The following is a 16,971-nucleotide window of genomic DNA, read 5'->3' on the forward strand; positions in this document are numbered from 1 at the left end:
ACTCCTGTGGCAGATACAGAGACAAATAATATTTCATAGGGCAGCTCTTACAGTGAAGGAAATTGACGAATAAACTAATTGTATCTGATACTGCTATGTTGGAGGTGTGTCCTAAACAAAGGCAGAATGTTTATTTCTCTCTGACATGATTCCAGTCACTAAAGTGATACTGGAGTTAAGAATTAGAGAATGAGCTATATACACTAGATGAATAATCTTGGAAAAGCCATTTTTATATAGACTAACACTTCATTTTTAAAAAAGGAACTGAGTATGAGAATGCACAATATATTCAGGGAATAAACAGGTAAGAGATGTGTACTCCAGTAGAAAATGTCTACTGGAGCTATATTTTTTCCTGGGGCCCTCTATCATACCTGTAGTTAGAACTCTTTTTGTCAACAGCAACAAAAAAAAATCTCAAAGATTGCTGAAATTTTCTCTTTCTGGCTCCTACCTTTAAATGAATGTTACTATTATTTAGGGGAAAGCACATCAATTAATTAACAGTCTTAAGAGATTAGGATATTTTATCAGGAAAAGTACTAAAGAGAAAGCAACTTAAAAGATCAGTTAAAAATAGAACATTTTGATGGCCACCATTTATGTGGACTCAATAGGCAGAAACTTATTACAGGATTCGATACAAGTAGTGTAAATGGGGCATGAAGGCTTCAGTGCATATATATAGGATTGGATATGCTTTCATTTTCCATTTGATGAAATTGAATTTCTCAAAATGAACTCTATATCTTTTTAATTCCATGATTTTCAGCAAGCAGAAGGACAATATCCTGTAATTTATGAAGATAGTTTATTATTATTTTTTATTATCTCTCAGCTTTAGCAACCACTTTCCTCCCCCTCCCTCCCCAGCCATGTTGCTGCTGGTGATCCTTATAAGGAAAGCTGCTTTTCATTTTCATTTTCCTCAGCACAGCTGGTGCTTACACTACCCTAAACATTCATTGAGTCATTTCCTGCTGATAAATGTCTATATGTAGTCACGATTGTCACCTATGCGTGTGATACTAAACTGTCCTCTCTCTTTTTAACCAAGATAGCATTTGTACCAGCCTCTAATCTTATGTACCACTTTCTCCCCTTTCAGAACTAAGCTGGCAATTCTCATCTTGAATAGCTTTAAAATTGCTCATAGCAATCAATGACAACTGAGGCATCACTAAAGAATTTCTTTTATCTCCAAGCTCCAATTTAGATCTGTCATTAAGCTTGAGTAAGCTTGAACTGTCAGAACATTTTCCCTCATCACATGCTCTAAGCACAGAAAGTCAACTTCAAAATCAAATTTGTTCTGTCTCTACCATACTTTGTAATGGTTTCATATGAACAATAAACTTTACTGAAATAGTATTGTCAGTCTTTAGTAACTCAGATCACTGTGGCTTCAAGAAGTAGTGAAATGCTGCCAAAACTCAAGTATGATGTATGGTAAATCATTCACTCACATTCAGTTCCTCTTTGTTGTGCTTTAATATTGGAGGAAAGAGAACTTGGCAATGGGCATGGAGATGTGGAGTCCCCTCCTTTTAGAGGAAAGGTTGTGTAATCTTTCTGGCAAGACACTTTCCCTCCCTAAGCCTTTGTTTCCATGCCTGTAACATGAGATAGTATCATTAGATGAATTCTAAGTCCTCACTCATTTGTAACTTTGGCCTCTTAATAAATTCGACTTTTCATTGTGTGTTGTTATTCTTCTTCAAGAAATGGATTAGGAAAGTTACCATACAAAGCTAGAAGTCATAAATTAATTAGGAAGCCCATAATCCAAATCTAATTGTCAAACTGCGTTGGTTTCATCTTCTGGAACAAAATAATGTTTTGTTTGGGTTTGCTGATGAACAGAAACTGTCTTTTAAAGATCACAGTTTCTATCTTGGAGATCTTTTCCACTGACAGATACTTCAGTCTCAGCCACATATTTAAATGTACTTTGATCTTTCTTTGTTTTGCAAATTTCCTTTTGAAACAGTCTGTGTGAACTTTAGAGTGCCAAACTGAGACTAAAGACCACTAAAATCTGGCAGAGCTACACATATGAAGTACTCAGCAGCACAAATACGTTTACTTTATAGAGTTCGTGTTCAAAATAAATGATTGCTTTTTTACCATTTTTTTAATCAAATCCAAATTGACTTGTATTTCTTCTTTTATCCATAAAGGAAATAGGAAGCTTGTTAATAATCACTTTTTAAATTTGTCAGTAACATAGTGTTAATGAGAATTTATTCTTTTCTTGTCTGTCTTCCTGTTAAATGATGGCCTTAACAGAAACATAATTGAGGTCTTGATTATCATGATGTATTAGAGTGATAAGAAAATGTATTATTATTATTTTTCTTAGTGATAGGGTTCTCACTCTGTTGCCTGGGGCTGGAATGCAGAGACACAAACATGGCTCACTGTAGCCTTGACCTCCTGGGTTCCAGCAATTCTCCTGCTTCAGCCTCCTGAGTAGCTGGGACTATAGGCATGTGCCACCATACCTGGCTAATTTTTGTATTTTTTGTATGGATGGGATTTTGCCGCATTGCCCAAGCTGGTCTCGAACTCCTGAGCTCAAGTGATCTGCTCACCTTGGCCGCCCAACCTTCTGAGATTACAGCTGTGAGCCACCATGCCTGGCCTTGGTGATCTTTTTTTTTTTTTTTAATTGCATTTTATGTTTTGTGAAAAACGTGAAAAATATGCAAGATTGTTGCATAGGTACACACATGGCAGTGTGATTTGCTGCCTTCCTCCCCTTCACCTGTATCTGACATTTCTCCCCATGCTATCTCTCCCCACCTCCCCACCCTCCGTCACTCCACCATTTCACCCCAACAGACCCCAGTGTGTAGTGCTCCCCTCCCCGTGTCCATGTGTTCTCATTGTTCAACTCCCACTTATGAGTGAGAACATGCAGTGTTTGGTTTTCTGTTTTTGTGTCAGTTTGCTGAGAATAATGGTTTCCAGATTCATCCTTGTCCCTACAAAGGACATGAATTCATGGTTTTTTTTTTATAGCTGCATAGTATTGCATGGTGTATTTGTGCCACATTTTCCTTGTCCAGTCTATCATCAGTGGACATTTGTGTTGGTTCCAGGTCTTTGCTATTGTAAACAGTGCTGCAATGAACATTCGTGTGCATGTGTCTTTATAATAGAAAGATTTATAATTCCTTGGGTATATACCCAGTAATGGGATTGCTGGGTCAAATGGAATTTCTATTTCTAGTCCTTGAGGAATCTACACACTGTCTTCCACAATGGTTGAGCTAATTTACACTCCCATCAACAGTGTAAAAGTGTTCCTATTTCTCCACATCCTCTCCAGCATCTGTTGCCTCCGGATTTTTTAATGATTGCCATTCTAACTGGCGTGAGATGGTATCTCAATGTGGTTTTGATTTGCATTTCTCTAATGACCAGTGATGACGAGCATTTTTTCATATGTTTCTTGGCCTCATATATGTCTTCATTTGAAAAGTGTCTGTTCATATCCTTTGCCTACTTTTGAATGAGTTGTTTTTTTTGTTTTTGTCTTCCACAATGGTTGAATTAATTTATACCCCCACCAAGAGTGTAAAAGTATCCCTATTTCTCCACATCCTTTCCAGTATCTATTTTTTCCTGACTTTTTAATGATCATCATTCTAATTGGTATAAGACAGTATCTCATTATGGCTTTGATTTGCATTTCTCCAACGACTAGTGTTGATGAGCTTTTTTCATATGTTGGTTGGCTGTATAAATGTCTTCTTTTGAGAAGTGTATGTTCGTGTCCTTTGCCCACTATTTGATGGGTTTGTTTTTTTCTTGAAAATTTCTTTAAGTTCCTTGTAAATTCTGGATATTCGCCCTTTGTCAGATGGATAGACTACAAAATTTTTCTACCATTCTGTAGGTTGTCTGTTCACTCTGATGATAGTTTCTTTTGCTATGCAGAAGTTCTTTAGTTTAATTAGATCCCATTTGTCTAGTTTGGCTTTTGTTGCCATTGCTTTCGGTGTTTTAGTCATGAAGTCTTTGAATGGCTAACAGTTGTTTTAGGCTATTTTATCATGGAATGTTAAGGGCTAGTAGTAGTTCAGGAATGAGCCATCTCAGATGTAAAAAGCATTTCAACAGCAATGTCTCAACCAGGTGGATTGAGGATCTGAGGCACTATGGCAGGGAGAATTAGTTATAAATTTGTGGCCAATTTGCATTTTCCATCATCTTCTAGAATCTTACAACACAGATTGATGCCTGCTTACCTTTTCTTATACTTACTGGTGTTAAAATAATCATACTTCTTTTGTAAATAAGTTTCAGACATTTTTCTTAGATACATGCTAATATATAGTTTTTAGAACTCTGAGAAAATATTAATCTGTAAAATTGTTTCAGTGAGAAAAGGAAAGTGCCAAATAGATTTTTCCATCTCTAATATAAGGAAATTTTTTTTTCAGATGTAACAACTATACATAGTTGATATTGCTCTACAGATCTTTCATATTTAAATGCTTTTACTTTCTTCTTTTAAGTAAATCTTACACGTCACAAAGAAGTATCCAACACTTAAGATATTTCTTAATACATAATCCTAGATTATAATTTCTTAATTTTTAATATTAGTTTATAATGGCTTTTTCTATAAACTGAATGACATAATAAAAGATAAATGAAATATATAGTTGCTTTATTTCATATGCTAAATAATTGACTACATTTAATCAATCTAATATGACATCATTTGTTACATGTACCATTATTATGTATTATTAATAGAAAAGAAAAAAAAATCTTGTCAAATTGCAAAACACTGCTAAATCTAAGTTACATACATATCTAGGGATGTCAAAACATGAAGCATGTATGCATTTTAGAATGAAGGAAATGTAATAGGATTATCTTAAACAATCAAAAATGAAACTTTTGTTTATAAAACTCTTGAAATAATTTGAAACATACAATTTCATTTGTTTTCGCAGATCTTTATAATACACATTAGGATGCAACATATTTCCTTCTTAGGAATGCCAGGCAAACTGAGCAACAGTAAAGTAGAAAGAAATAAAATCTTTCAATATACATTAATAATATATAATATCTATTGCATTTGTTCACATTTTTAAAAATTGCTGTTTGAAGAGTATTAAAAATACTTAAAATTAAAATTTTACTGGAAATATTTTCAAATTAAGCTTCAGTTATACTGAGGCAGGCATACTTTTATATATAATATATTAACTCTGAGAAGTTCTTTGTAGGATATGAATGGCATTAATATTAGTATTAGTATTGCTTTCCAATGAATGACTACTACTTCCGTTTATTTGCATATTCATATATAGCTCTCAAAGTAGAGAAAGAAGAATTCAGTGACACAGAACAAATCTTTGCAAAGAGAATCTAAATCTGGGTAAAAAACAGTGTTTATCTACATGAAAAATTTCTGAAATGTGTGTTATTATAAAAGTTAATTCCCCTCCTGAATAAATGATACGTGATTTTCATATTATCATACTAGTTTGAACAGCTGCAAAGAACTGCTTAGATAAATATAAAAAAAGTGAAGTTTCAGATCCAAATTTTGCTTTCAAATTAACAGGTGCAAAAGATTCCAGGATATGCACTTCTGTTTGAAGAAAGTGTTTAGCTTGGGATACATAGACTGGCTTTGATTGAAATGCATTTAGTGACAGTAAAAACTTTTACAAACCTAAGGTTTTTATGTATATTAGAAAGAGGGAAACACCTAGCCCTCTTTACTGAGCAATATTAGTAATGGTAAGCCGCAAGTCACTGGACAAACAACCCTACCACACAGGTGGTGTAGGTGCTGTCACACCAGAGCCTCCCATTTCTATGTATTTGAGTGTGTTTTAGAGAAGTGCTGACTGTCAAAGAGAATAAAGCTTTAGTGAAGGTTGTTTGAAGTACAACCAGTTGGGCTATGCAAAGCATTTGGAGTATAAAAATACAAATTCTTTGTTGAATTCAGCTATTGATTATTGGCTTGTATAAAACAGCAAAAGTACTATATTTGTAATTTATTACTAAGAATCATTGTTTAGACCATATAATAATACAATAAACAGTATAATATTAGTATTTATATTATATAGTACAATGAAATGCTACATGCAATTAAATAACACAACTTATAAATAAATAAAATTAGCACAATTTATAAAATGAATTAGATTGCTTTCAAATATTTAAATGTTGTATCCTGTGTTCATCTATAAATGCTTACATTTTATGATAATTTAAGGTCTGTTTAAAACTTTATAAATAATATAAAAATTTGTATTATTAGCAAAAGATGATCAAGAAGAGCATGAAATAATCTCCTGAATCCATTGGCTTTCTTCCCTACACTGACAACAATTTAAGTGTGTGAGGCAATGATCTTTTACTTGTGTTGCCTCACTTTGCTTCTCTTTGCTTGGCACCATTCTTAAGTAATGTATTTATTCACTCATTTTCTCATTCATATATTCACTGTTTCAATGAATGTTTATTGATGCTGCTATGTGTCAGCTACTATGCTCAACTTTAGGGATACAGAGATGTGCAAGGTAGGCATGAAACCAGGCTCTCATGGACTTTCTGGTTTTTGGAGAAGAGAAATAACTAAATAATTAAGTTTCACCATATGTGAGGGATGCAGTGAGAGAGAATTATGCTATGTTGTGAAAGCACCTAATCAAGTTTGCAGGTTTTGGGAGATGCTTTAGTTTCTGTTCACATACTCAAATTATAAATTATTTAACCCTCGGTTTCTATTTGGTTAGAATATTTCTCACTTTATTGGTTTCCCATGGTTGCTGTAGCAAATTACCACAGATTTAGTCACTTGAAACAGAAATATATTCTTTTATAGATATGAGGACAGAATCTCGAAGTGGATTTGACTGGGGCAAAATGAAGGCATAGGCAAGGCTGTATTCCTTAGGGAGGTTCTCTGGGAAAAAGCGACCCCTTGTCTTTTCCATTTCTGAAGATGCATGCCTTGACCCAGGACCCCTTCTTTCACCTGCAAAGTCAGCAGCACCTTCACATCATCTCCTGTAATAACCTCTCTCCGTCTGCTCTGTATAAGGTCACTGATGGTTAGATTTAGGGTCCATGATATAATGTAAGATAATCTCCCCTCCTCAAGATCCTTACTTAAATCACATCTGCATCATTTCTTTAGCTAGGTGAGAAAACATCCACACATTCCAGAGATTAGGGTGTGAATATTTTGAGAGGCTGTTTTTCAGCTGACCATACTGGCCCATCGAAAATTCATGTATATAAATAATTATCTGAAAGTGTAACCTAAGAGAGTTCTTGTAAATGATCTGAACAAATATTTTATACCCATTTTTGGAAAACAAGTTCAAAATTTCTTTATGAGGTACTAAATCTTTATGCTTTAGTAAAGTTATAAAATCATGTTTTATAACATTATAAGCTGTTTTGTATGTAACTCAAGAAAGCTGGGCTACATTCCTATAACTATCAGAAGAGTAGTGACAGCATATGGACAGAATCAAAACTCTGAAATTTCTACCTGTCTCATACAGCAGTTGTAACCCTCCTTGACCATCTCAACTTGAGTCCCATTTGCACAGATACCATTTCACAAAAAGAAAAAGAATAATTACTCATTTGGCTCTAAAGCGCTTATGTGTCCAGCACTCCAGAGAACAAACCTGTACTTCATATGTGTCATGAGGACTACCTTGGCCTAAATAATGTGTGAGCCTCACTATCCTGTCTCTTAGTTCCTTCTTCCTGGACTCTTCCTCCAGAGTTGTGGGTGTTTCTTTTCCAATAGGATAAGAAACCTATCAGCCACAAGGAATTCTAAGAGGGAGAGTATTTCATGAGAAACAGGAGTGTGTTTGCCTGGGTCTCTCTACTGTTATGATTCCTTTATTCTTCCCAACAGAAATTCCACCTTCTGGCACAAAAACCTATTCTTATTAATTCCATTTGACTATTATTCTGTTCTTACCCCAGCTATATAGGAAGAAAGGAGTGAGGTTGTGGAGAGAGAAGGTCTTGAGGTATTTCAAAAGATATACTATATGGTCAAAGTGATGAACACCTTGAGATAAAGTAGAATATACAAGACTGAAGCCAAAATTGCATCAAGCAACCTGAAGCTTTCTAACAGTAGCTAACAGCATAGAAATCAGGGTGAAGATAATATCTGAAGAAAAAGAGATGAGTGAATAAATAATTATTGAATGCCTATTATGTTTCAGAATATTTACTGGGTACATGCCTTCAATGGCTCTGTTTGTGTAATGAATTCTCTTTCTGTAGAAAGAACTAAGGCTGAGAAGAGTTAACTGATTTGTCTCATGTGGTGAATGCCTATGCTTGTACTTAAAGTCTGGTTTGTCTGAATCCGCAATCTATTGGTTTTTTTGATATCCCAGGCCCTCTCTAGGGTGCCTGAGTTTGTTGTTTCATCACAGAATTACATGGAAGAGACTGGGAAGATAACTCTTCAAATGTCAAATCATTCTCCTATAAAAAATTTTGCCACAGCTGTTGAAATATGGCCTTAGGGTGTATGATAGAATTTGAACCAGCCCCATGGAAAATGCATCTTGACTCTGCTGTTTTTTCCTTTTCCTGCTGAGTTCCTAATAGAAAATGAATGTCTATTGCTTTTGTCTTGCTATTCACGGCACTGGTCCTCTACCTCCATAGGATTATCTTACGTAAGTAATCAGTCTCTCAAATTTGGGGTAGATTTTAAAAGGACTTGCTCCAACAGGGTTCACTCTTCTAACACACACACATCCTCTGAGTAGGTTTAGATTCAAATTTGGCTGGTGCCAAAATATGATCAGCTATTAATGAGTGGTCTGACACTTTTTTTTTTTTTTCTAAACTGAAAGAGTGATTCTGTCATTCACTTCCTGAAAATTACAAAAGCTCTTCTGATTTCATTTGCATGTTGAGATTTTCTATTATGACTTGTATTCAATTTAGCACACTAAAATATGAAGCAAATCTATTCATTTAATCTGCTGCCTGAGCCAATATCTCTGCAGCAAGAGATAGACTACCTTCATGTGTGCATGTGCTTGAGAGCAATTGTTTGACTATAGCTCTTATTAATACAAATAAACATCTACAAAGAAAGCCTCCTTTATTCCTGAAATTCATATTTATATAAATAGAAAAGTAATGGATTTCAAAATGGGTCCAATAGGTTTGAGCTTCCAGAATTATCCCAAGAGTACAGACAGGATTGAAATATTTCAAGGTGTTTTGGAGAGGGGTGTTGATAAAGTATTTTCATGTTTGCTGAGTGCCTCTGAGCTGGCAGATTCCTACTAATAATGGCAGAAGCCAGGAATAGTTATAATACGCTTAATTAACTCTAAGCTTATTTAATGCCATGGTCCAGATGAACTCTAGATAGGAAGACATAATACATATAGCTCATTAAAAAATAATTTGGACTTTTCTAATCTATATTTGCATAAAGTTCAGGTCCTTGTCCTGAAGGTATTAATTATTTTTCTAATATTTTTGTTGAAAAATGGATGCCCATGAAAAAATGGTAATTAGAGAAATGCTGGCTAACATAATTCAATTTCACATAACATGCTCATGTCAATTATGTTATGAATTTTCTTTGTCTTGAGGAAATACCCATTTGAAAGAGAGTTATGGTAAAAAAAAAATAGTGTAAATGAGATCTGGCTGAGAGCTGCTAAAATAAAACAATAAACAAAATTAACCTATTTGTCTCTGTTTATACCAGTTAGAAAGATACTTGCTAGAGACTTTGCACTTCCATCAGAAACAGGTTATTTTTGCTTTGATCATATTTTAGAACTCATTTTCTTAAGGATACTATGTGTTATTTTGAGAAAATGTATGCAGAGAATTAAAAGAATCTGATTAACTGTTACATTTGATGAGATCTTATATGACACACTTCTTGAATTTTATGGTGAATTGCTAACAGCGAACAATTCTAGAAATCAACATTCTAGCAAAGAAGCTATAATAGCATCCTAAATAAGAACAGCAACTTTAACTGAATGTGCTACTGAAATATTTTCTTCTAATTTTAAGCATGGTGTTTGTTTTTATGTTTTCTCTTTTTTATATGTATATAATGGATCTATTTTTTGCAAAGGTACAGGTCAGTGTCTCCGTCATCCAATATCCTTCATATGTGTAAATAAAATAAGGAAAGATGAAAAGGTAGGCAGGGAAGAAATTGCAAAGGTGTAGGGTTAGGGAAGCCAATGTTTAACATTTATTCCCATGTTCTGCTGGGGCTTTTCTAAATTCTGCATTTTAATTCATATCTTGATTTTTTTTTTAATTATTTCTATGAAGAAACCTATATTGACTAAGCTTAAAAATGACAAACAGTAGTTTTCTGTATCTTCCTTCAGTTCTACTCTGGAAACTGTAGCATCTCTCAAAGTTCCACCAATTATTTTGGGACCTCTTGTGTAACTTTAAACATTTTCCTTTTTGCCCTCATTGTTGGTCCATATTTCTAAGGTAACATATGCTGCTAAAATAAACAATGTCCACCCAATCCTTCAAAGCAACTCTAAGGCTGCTAATATTGTCCTAATCTCTGGATAAAAATAACTGAAACTGAGTAATGACAATATTCTATTGAACTGAAGCTGCTTTGCTGCACCAGAACTAAAGTTATTGTTGAAGCTGAGGAGTCTCCATGTGTGGCCATTCTTCTCTAAGCTTAGGAGAAGAGAAGCCCTTTCTCCCACCTTTGTGGTGTGCTTAGATACATATGTTGCAGATCTAAGCAACCAGAGTGGCCACTTCATACTGGACTTCATGGTCCCAACATCTTATGGAGATTTTGGTGAAAAACAGCTCTTATTTTCTCTGGAAGTCAGTTTTTTTGGAATACAAATGTGAGGCCATGAAATTCACATAAAGCATGTATTGAATAACTGTGTCCCTTTTCTAAGTTGATGCCATTCTCAAATTGAGCTTGTATGCCTCATTCTTTTGGATAAACTGCTTTATAGGTGGACATGGCAATGAAATAAATTCCTAGTGGGCTCAACCCACCAGCTCTCTAGGGAGTTACAGTAGCATCTGATTATTTGAGCATGGTTTACAGCTAAACTGGGAACAAGCTTCTCCTTTCTCTCCTAATATCTAGTTTGTGTACCACAGCACTGATTTACTGGACTAGATCTAATAGTTTTATGCCAGTTCCACTTAATTATTGTTACTGTTATCAGGAAATGGAGTTAGGTCATGTAGAAAATGGGATATCTGAGTGTGTCCTTTTAAAATTTATTGCGTGAATGTTATTTAGAAGCCCCACACTTTGGCTCTGACTTTTCTACTGTCTGAATTTAGGCAGAGTAGCCATACCCAAATGACTTTCAGAAACCACCAGATATAGAATGCATGGAGCAAGAGTGTGGTTGTCTGAGAGTTAACACTGTCACAAGGTACAAGAAAATGTCTTGATTTGAGTGCTAAGACAGAGGTACAAAGAAAATATCTAAGGTCAAAGCTGTGTGTACTTAAAGCCATGAAGGTAGGGAGTAAAGAGTTAGGGGTACCATTCTGACTAATATGAGGCTTCTGAGACAAGCAGGGAGGTTGTTGTCTGTAAAGCTCAGATAAGCACCTAATCAATATGGCAAAGGGTAGATTATTAATAGTAACAGATAGGGTTTTTGCTGGACAGTGACACATATGAGACTGTCAATAGTGATGAATATGAGCCAATGCATGTCAAGCACAGAGGGAGGCTTCAGATGAGATCTCCTTGGAAACAGTTGAAAGGAGCTTCTTTATCTAGAATATTGAAGGCTATTTTTGTTTGGTTTTTGCTTTTCTCCTTTAATCCAAAATTGTCTGGTGAAAGTTTATAGGAACCTTTAAAAGCTAATTTTTGTGCATCCTTAGAGGAGAGACAAATCGACCTGAAGTTAAGTACATGCATTGTTCACACCCAGAGATCAAATGTAGTTATGTAATCGTGGAAATAGTATTCACCAAATGGGGCTTTTAGAAGGTAAAGTTTTCAGAATGGAAGTCTTCCTAGCCACTTTCATCAAGGAAAACATAAGGCAAACAATAACTGCAACAAACAATTACTACAGTTGAAAATTTAAGCCACATTTCATAGATTGCATCCTCTTGTCTATATTTAACACCCCCCCCAAAAAATAGCACCTCCACTTTTTGCATACTGTGTGGCAGTACTAGAAATATTTCAAAGCTTGCTTGAAAAATAAAACTCCCAGAGATGTCCCATCCTATGTGATCTTCTGCAGTGTGATGTGTCCACTCTCCCATCAAGACATAGAGTTTATTTCTCTATTCCTTGACTCTGAGCAGGCTTTGTGACTACTTTGACCAACCATATAGGACAGAAGTGGTTCTGTGCATAGCTAGTGGTTAAGGGATATCTTTTCAACCCTGTATAAGAGTTAATCTAGGGGAAGCGAAAAAAGTATTTCTTAAAATATTCTGGCTTCCATCATGGGCAGTTTTATGGCAGACAATATTAATCAGTTGAAGTCTGAGTATTATAGATCAAATACTGGTTGGGGAAAGTATGTTAGAGAATCATTTTATTTCATTTGTGTTTGGGTTTGAACTTTTTTATGGCTTGTAGTTTAATGTACTTATTTTGATCTACATTAATGAACTAAGAGGGCACTTTAACATACCTGAGAGAGATGATATTATCTTATTAAGTGGCATTTTTCTCTTAAGCTAAGTACTGTTTTAAAATATTGACTCATGATTGGGGAAAAGTTATACTTAGCAGTATATTAACAGTAAGATGAAAGAATTGGAACAGATTAATATGATTCTGAGGATTACAAGTTTTGAGCTGTTATCCTGGTTAGATTCTAAAGAAAAATTGACTTGTAAATTCTGCCCTGTACAAACACATTCATCTTCTTTACACTTTCCCATTGCATTATTAAGTTGCTTCCAAGTGATAAAAAATAAACATGTTTAGATTTCTGTGTATGATGGGAGTTTATCGTAGGTTTACAGGAGAAGAGGGAAAGTACAGGAAGCTGCTTCAGCAATCAAATCTCAAGGCCTCAAGGAGTTCTTTGTGTCTCCCCAGAAACTTTCAGTTGTCCCATTGTAGGCAAATGCCCATTAATTCCTTTACTAGTCACTCTATTGTTCCACTTGTTTCCCTGTTTTTACTTGTGGCTACTTTATACATTTCTTTTTTTATCTCCTGGCTCCTTCTTATTCATAATGTGCACTTTCTCATGGCTCTTGTTTATCTATTTCTGCCAATCTTTTAATTCCGTCCACTATCTAATCCTTCTCTAATTTGTTTGGATAGCCACATATCAATTTTAATATGGCCTTTTAAGTTCAGAATATTCAAGTCAAGACACCAACTTCTGGCAACTTCTGGCCAGCAGGAGACAATGGGTATAGAAGAAACTCAGGGTTATGGTCAGCTCTCCAGAACTCCACTATGCAATTCATTGTTAGGCATTCTCAGATGGTATATTATGACTATAAAAAATGATAACTGAATATATGTTTATGATTTCAAAGCAAGAGGGAAAAAGAACCTTCAAAGAGGTGACATTCTGATGCCACAAGATCTTTCTTCTTCTGCTTTGGTTAAATCTGGCTGCCCTTACCTTGAGGCCCTGAACGGTAGCTGAATGTGTACCATTTAAATGAATGTCCACAGGTTATTGAAATTAATATACATTTCATATGTATATTGTCTTATTTTAAATTTATCAGTTTCTTTGGTGTGTATTTCCTCATTATTAACAATATACTTGAGGCGTTAACTCTTGAGGTAGAATAAAATTTTTAGTGATTGATTGGCAGTCCTCAAGGCAAAAATCATCTTGTCCCAGCACTTGGCCCATCTATTGCAAAAGTTGACATTCTCTCATTCTTTTGGCTCATCAGGTGTATGAAAATGAAGGCAGCATTACCACTTGCCTATTTTCATTGACACATTTAGTACCATCTGGAGAGCTGACTCTGGCAGTCTCTATAAGACTGGCTTACCAGTCATTTTATACATCTGGAGAGAGCTGTAGGAAGTAATCACTGATTGAAAAGGAGTAAATGGCATATTGCCTATGATATTTTTTAAGAGAGTTGAGGAAGTTTCAAGCTTAGTCTATTTTCTTCAGTCTGTTTTATTTAATATCAGGAGAATATATGACATACATCCTGAGTACACATGTAATGTTTCCTTTTCACCTGGAAACTGTTTCTACTACCTGTCTCTGAGTTTATTCAGACATCAAATGTGTTGCACACTAGAATCTGGGGTTAGAAAGATGAATAAGAAGTCATCTTAATAAGGTGAGAATAGTCTATAAAAAGCAAAGACAGATATAAAGCAATAAGTGCATTAATGCACTACAGCTGTTATGACCAAGGTCTACACCGAATTTAGTGAAGACATAAAATACAGAGTGAAAAAGGGACTCTAGGTCATTAAGGAAGGGCTTCAGATAGTCAAATAGTCCTTGAGCTGAGACCTGACAGATATATACCCTATGTATTTGTGTATTTTTACAATTGTGCATTTTTACATAAATACGTAGATCAATATATAGACAAAAGGACTATGCTAAAAGAGTTTAGTTCACTTGTCCAAATTTAAATAGCTAGTTAGTGATGTAGCCAGGATTCAAACTTGAATCCTCCTTATTCCAAAGTCTTACGTTTTTACTGATTTCCCTACCCTCGTTGTGTGTGTGTCTCTGCGTGTATGTGTGTTTATGTGCATGTGTGTGTAGTATATATATGAGACATTTGTATCAAATGAAATATAAGCAGAATCAGCTAGCCTTGTCAAAAAAAACACTAATTATTCCAGAATACTATTACCATGAATTAGGGGTATTGTAAGAAGGAGCTAAATCATGAAGGGCCTCGCGTCCTGTGTCCTACTTGCAGTGGGGCACCATTGATGATGGTAAGCTAGGATATCCCATGACAATATTCATTTTAGATAGGTTATTCTGGATTAGGATAGAATAGAAAGAAAAGTAAAATATTTCAGTAGTTAGAAAAGGTAAAGCGTGAATCAATATTGTGATAGTGGGAATAGAAAAGAAAGATAAATAAGCAAATATTAAAGAGGTAGCCATCATGGGACATGATAAAAATTGAAAATGTGAAGATAGGGTAAGCAGGAAGAGAGCTTCCTATTTTTCTGGCTCATTTGACCTGGCACATGGTGGAATCACAGAGTAGAAAAAATATAGAACACGGAAGAAAATATATATTGGTAATGATGTGGTAAAGGGTTATGAAATCAGTGATGAAAATATTAAGAAACCTGAGAAACACATAGGCAGCTGAAATAGAGTTCAGGGTGGTTGGGTAGGCGGATCATGGAAGATGACTGCAAACTGCATGCATATAGATATTCCAAAGAAACAATGTAGAGATGCCCCTAAAGCCCTGAGAAGTCATTTATCTAAGAATGGTTTATGGTATATCTAACATAACTGCAGAGATAGCCCAACTTATCCATTCCTCCTTACAAAGGCATCTCTTTGCCTTGTGGCTTTGCAGTTACTCTCCTTAAAATGTGGAGTTTATTTCTCTGCTCCCTGGATTCTACCTTCGACCATGTAATTTGGTTTGGTCATTGGAAATCAGGTATAATGCATGAGAAGATTTGAAAACATCAGTTATATGATATAGAGAATCTGCTATAGAGTACAGGTAGTAAAGAATACAGGAGAATGATATATCAGTAATGATGTGGTGAAGAATGAAGAAATCAGTGATAAAAATGTTGAGTCGAGAAACCTGAGAACCATTTAGGCAGCTGAAATAGAGCTCTGTGTGGGTAGGGAGATAACAGCCAGTGACAGTTCTGCCTTCTCCTTTTGTTCCTGAAACCATTTACTTACTTCTTTATTCTTTATTTTTTTCAGGTTTTATTTCTCTGCTTTTGCCGTGAGAATAGAAGTGTAGATTGCGGTGAGAGGTGCATGAAGCAGAACGGATTTACTCTAGCCAACACCCAGCCAGTCCAGATGGATGAGGCCCCAGGCTGGGACCTCAGAGCCCGAGATATGCAGTTGATCTCACTGGAGACTAGAAGAACCATGTGGCTGAGCTCAGCCTCAATCATCAGCTTGTGGACTTGTGAGCTAAATAAATGTGCACTGCTGTGGCCATTGAAGCTTTCCATTGTTTTATAGCATTATTATGGCAACGGATAACTGATACAGGTAAGAAAAAAGATGAAATTGCTTTATTATGGGTTTATGGGAGTCACATGTTCTGCAAACAATCTTAATTCTCCACTCTTCTTCCCTCAACCAGACAGTCATAGCCAAGAGTCATCATCAAGAGAAGTGTCATTGCCAAATTTTAATGCTTTAGAATACGTCAAGTAGCAAACCGATTCAATATAGACTATGTGGTAGTTTTGTTAAAACAAAATCTTCTGTCAGAAAAGCATAGACTATGTCATAGCACGTCTTCAAACTTAAGGGCAATTATGATTTGGATACTTTTTAAAGAAACATTTTGAGCTGATTTGCAATGATTGCAAGGATTGACACCCGATGTCTTTTCAATCACTTTGATCTTCGTCTCTCTGAGCATATAACTACTTTTTGGAAACCAGAGCACATACATTATATCCATAGTTAGATATATCCCCAGGTTAATATGACTAAATACACAGTAAATGGTGGATATAGGAACGGTGAGAATTTGGGGACAGATAAAAAGAAGATGACAATGGGATGGCTAGTGCAAAGTGGGAAGAATTATGTTGGTAATAAGAACATAGGTTGGTAAGTGCTCTATATTTTCCAGATTGATCATGTGTTATTTTATTTTTTTTTTCACCATGATTATTAGGCAACAGTCTTTCTAGGGACAAAACCATATATATATATACATATTTTTTTTTTCCTTGAAGACACATATAAACACATTAAAAACAAATTAAGTCAAAGTAGT

The 16,971-nt window shown here is 35.2% G+C and overlaps 1 long non-coding RNA gene across 1 annotated transcript in view; it reads right to left on the reverse strand.

The window, feature by feature from the left end:
• Window positions 1–587: 587 nt before the first annotated feature.
• Window positions 588–16,971, reverse strand: part of LOC141582627 (uncharacterized) — a 47,807-nt gene continuing 31,423 nt past the window's right edge. Inside the window, exon 4 of the long non-coding RNA XR_012515512.1 lies at window positions 588–794. This is a non-coding gene — a long non-coding RNA (uncharacterized LOC141582627). The remainder of the gene's footprint in view (window positions 795–16,971) is intronic.

The sequence above is a fragment of the Saimiri boliviensis genome, chromosome 2, assembly GCF_048565385.1.
Source record: "Saimiri boliviensis isolate mSaiBol1 chromosome 2, mSaiBol1.pri, whole genome shotgun sequence".
In the NCBI taxonomy this organism is placed as follows: Eukaryota; Metazoa; Chordata; class Mammalia; order Primates; family Cebidae; genus Saimiri; species Saimiri boliviensis.